Source organism: Numida meleagris, chromosome 4 (genome assembly GCF_002078875.1).
Source record: "Numida meleagris isolate 19003 breed g44 Domestic line chromosome 4, NumMel1.0, whole genome shotgun sequence".
In the NCBI taxonomy this organism is placed as follows: domain Eukaryota; kingdom Metazoa; phylum Chordata; class Aves; order Galliformes; family Numididae; genus Numida; species Numida meleagris.
This window is the reverse complement of record NC_034412.1, coordinates 6,227,510-6,232,167: the sequence shown is the minus strand read 5'-3', so window position 1 is coordinate 6,232,167 and position 4,658 is coordinate 6,227,510.

Here is a 4,658-nt window from a genome sequence, read left to right as displayed (position 1 = left end):
CCTAGCTCGTGGGGAAGGGGGAAAAAAGCCCCACAACCTATTGACTTCACAGTGGTTTTAGTCATTGGAGCAAGCTGCCTAGTAACATAGTGCAGGGTGTGCTTTGGCCACACCGTAGAGTTCATTTTATGTTTAATATACCAGCAAATAATGCTTAAGGTCTTCTATATGTGGATATAGCTATCTACAAGGAAGCATCTTGTATCTATAATGTAAGAAATAGAGAAGTCAAGGACTTTTGAAAGTACTGATTGATATTTTTGGCGCTGTCATTAGCAAAACGTAATTAGAAGGTGGTTTTCCACAATTGCTCTCCTCCGTACATAGAGTATAGCCCTCCTATAAATAATATTACCATCTTTAAAATAATAATAAACACTAATTTATCCTCCCAGTTTTCTTGTGAGATAGATAATTATGTGTTAACAATATCATCATCATTAGTAGCTGCGTTAGTCCTCTCTTTTTATAGATGGAAGCTCATGCTCTGATAATAAACAGCTTGCTGAAGGCCACATGAGGAGCCTTTCAGGACTCTGATTAGAGAGCAGACAGTCCTGGCTCCCAGTCCTCTGCTCGTGTGGAGAAGGAGAACAACGTAGGTATAATGAGAGAAAAGCAGGGGCTTAAGTATTGGCAAGAAAAAGGAATCCTCTTCAAATTGGCTGGATTCCTGTCCTGCCAGGAAATATGAAAATATTATGTGATAGCGATAAAGGTAAATATCTAGTAGATTTTGCGCCTTTTGTGCTTGTACTTTTATTTAGTAATTATACCACGTAATGTGGGCTGTTTTATGAATCACGATGACACTTAAAACGCTGAATTTTTGCAACCACATCCTGGTCCTGCGAGATAATCCGTTTTGATCTGAAGCTGCAGCCAGGTACGTCTTGCTTGAAACTTCAGAGGTGTGTGATAGCTGCCAGTACCGCACCCTTTTTTCGTAACGCTGTTAAAATAAAACAAGTTTGGATTTGCAGGATGCGAGATGGGAGCTACAACTCTGCCATGAATGCAGCTTCGCCGTGACCATGTGGCTAATGGCTGCTTCATGGATCTCAGCAGTGCCCTCGGAGCGGTGAGCTTCCACTTCCCTCGCTGGGCACCGTTCCCCTCTGCCTGCAAACCCACAGCCAGGCGCGGTGGGAGCAGCTCATTTCTTCTGTTAAAGGCAACAAGATTTCAGCCCAACTTGTTTAAACATCAGGTTTAACTGGCACTTGCCTGCATATCAAAGGCAGTATGGTAATTTTTCGGAGGGAAAGTTTGTGCCGGTATTGGCCAGACTTGTCCCTGGTCTGCCAGTTGCACAATGCGCTGCTGAGTCACTGTCATTTCTCGCCCAGTAAGTGCATTTCACTGGTGCTGTGTTCGTGCAGCACAGGGTAATACAATGCATGCTGTAACCAGGAGAGTCTTCGCATAAACAAGAGCTAAAAATGAACGAAGAACGTTCCTGGTTTGCTGGTATTTATTTATGCACTGCCATACATGGGAAGTTTCATTCTGGCACCTAAGCTGCGTGGTGGCCTGGGCTCGAGCTTGCTTTTCTGAAGTCGGTAATCTAATTCCTGCTGATGTTCTGGCATCTCATTCGGCCTTTAGCTTCGTCCCAGTCTGTAGAAGATTTATGGTTAGATACTGCACAGATTTAACACAGTACCATGGATTTTAGTATTTGCTGGAAAATGTTAATAAAAAAAAAAACCCTAGTATTACAGACACATTTTAATCCCTGAAGCGATTTTCGAGTAGAATGCATGAATTATTAATTGTTGTTATTGTTATTACTGCAACGCATACCTATCTCACAGGACACTGCGAGGATTAATTAATTCTTGTAAAGATGTAAAAGGCCATATAGGTGTCAAGGGTTATGACTAAAGTGCTTTGAAAATGGAAACCCCTCTGTGAGTGCCAAGTATTATTATTTATGGAGTCCAGGCGGTGTGCTTGGTGCTGTGCAAACACCGGTCCAGTTATTGCAAATATTTGCTTGTATGTGCTTAGTAGGCCGAGCACTCACTGTTACAAGTAATTTCAGCTATTTTAAGGATATGCCTTATAAATATGGCTGAGAAGACTTCCCAGAAGTTGAGGTGACGAGACCATGGGAAGCAGCAGCATGAAGTAATGCCCTGTGCGGGCTTGTGAGGTGTCCACTGAGCTGGGGCCTCAGTCAAGTAAGAGAAAAGGGAACAAAGTGGAAGGGGTAAAATTATTGCAGCGTACATCTGCCAGGATGCACTTCACAGATTCTGCAGGGCAGAACACGTGGGCAGGTAATCACCCGGTTCGGTGCGCGATAATCGAAAGTGAAAGCGTGGCACGCTGGAGTTGCGACTGAACATTTGGTGAACAGGAGACCACAGAAACCTTCAGCCAGATGACTTCAGCTCAGCATGTTGTCGCTGCTCGGCAGATGGATGGGAAGGCAGTGTTTGCAGTTTCTGCGGGCCAAACAAGGCGCACTTGAGGGGGTTCCCTCCCTCGTTTCTGGGCTTACATCTCCTGTTGCTATCTCGTGGATGTTTTGCAGTCCCTCCCATGTCCTCCTTCAGGGCAGTCCTCTACATGAGGTCCCTTATCGCCCTTCCTTCTGCCTCAGGCTACGTGCATGCTCCCATTCCCCCTTCCTCCACCCACTGTTACTTATCAGCTCTTAACTAGGAAATAAGTCCTTCCGAGTACGGAGAGGTTAAACTCCTTTAGAAGCATGGACGTATCTGAGATGATAACACAGGAAGGTGTGAGTGAGTCTCTCGCCACTTCTTCCTCCCCTTTTTACATTTCCCAACCTTCAGCAAACTGCTCACGTCTTGCCTACAGATGACAACAACCTTCTCTGGAATTCTGGAGTTGGACTTCATAAACGTACTGCATCCTTACAGCCCACGCACCATCACTGAGAAGCAAAAGTTGTCTGCTTCGCCATCAAAATTACTACAGAAATAAAGGTTGAGCGGTTTGCAATTACAAACACGCTGCCTGGCTTTCTAGAGACTTCAGCTTCCTCATACAATTTAGTCTTCTTTAAGCAAACAGACTGAAGGCCCACGGCTTTCTCAGAATTAAATAATTTTGCGATGCAAAAAAAAAGAAAACACAACCTGCTTTCTGCAAAATTTAAATGTTATTCTCCTAAAACGAAGAGAAGCCCGTGGACACAACCCTAAAAAATGAGCACTGTGAGCTGATCCTGCACCTGGAGACCCACCCTGTCTCCTTTCATGGCAATTTTATGGAGCGGTAGAGTCCCATCTGGATGAGAGTTGAAGCTCAGGTAGTGAAACCTGCCTGCATTAGGCTGAAAGCGAAACACACCCTTAGCTCCAGAGTTAGGGTGAGAGTGATTCTCTAGCAATTTTGAGACAGAAAAAAAAGAAGCTACGTTCGTGGCCCACGTCTTCACAATCCAGACCTGGTGGAAGCGCATTCTGCACAAAGACAGTCACGTGGAGGTCCCGTTTTGGCTATTTTGCAGAAGGGCAGTGACGTGGAGGTCCCGTTTTGGCCATTCTGCAGAAGGATGTTGATGTGAGGGTCCCGTTTTGGCCGTTCTGCAGAAGGGCGGTGATGTGGAGGTTCTGTTTTGGCCCTGTGTGGGTGGGAGCCTCGTACAGGACCTGGTGCTGCAGTGGGGCCCGCGATGGTTTGCGGTCACTGCGGTGCCCGTGGCAGCGCCGATGAGTGCTGGACCAAAGCCTGAGAGCACGAAACACTGTTGCAAAAGCACTGTGCGATGGAAAGGACCGCCCAGTGATGAATGTGGTTTCGATCAACAAAAAAATAAACAAACCTGCAACAGAAATGACAAAACAGCTTTATATTCTGAAAATGAACAGCACGCAGGTAGGGAACGTTATTACTGCAGAGGATTATTTTTATTGAACAAAATGAAGACGGGCGCAGGCGTCAAAGCGGTGCCGAACCTCAGGCCTGGCTCTGAGCGTCCACGCCACAGGAGCCAAGCACGCCGCGCGCTGCATGTTCACGGCGCCATTACCGTCTTTCCTAGAAAAACGCCGAGGCCCAACCGGCCGCAGGGCCCGGGCACCTGACCCTTCGGGCGGCCTCCCCGCCTCGCTCCCCTTCCCGCCATGGCCCCGCGCGGCCGCCCCGCCGCCCTCCTCCCCTCGCGCGCGGCGCTGCGCCTGCCTGGAGAGCGCGGGCGTGCGAGGAGCGAGCGGGAGGAGGGGAAGGGAGGAAGAAGGAGGAGGAGGAGGGGGCCCGGCCGCCGCCCCCCGCCCCGCCGCAGGTTTGTTGTGCCGGGCGGCCGCAGCAGGCCGGCCCCGCTCCGCCGCTCCCTCCCGCTCTCCCGTCCCTCCCGGCGGCCCCGCTCCCCCCGCGCCCATTTCCGTGCGGCTGGGCACCCTCTCCCGGCGCGGAGTGTCTGAGAGCCGTTGGCTGCTCCGAGCCGTTTGGCTCCTTCCCTTAGTAACAGCTTTCACATTCTGCCTCAATTCCTCCTCAATCTAAATCACACGCGCACACACACACACAGATATTACTTTTTTTCCTCCTTCCTCGGGACTTAATCTCTAATCCCCCCTCTTTCCCCACCCTCCCCTCCCCCGCTCGCTGGCTCGGGATATAATTGAATATCACAGCGCTGTTTGGTGGCTGCGTGGTGGTGGTTTTTTTTTTTTTTTTTT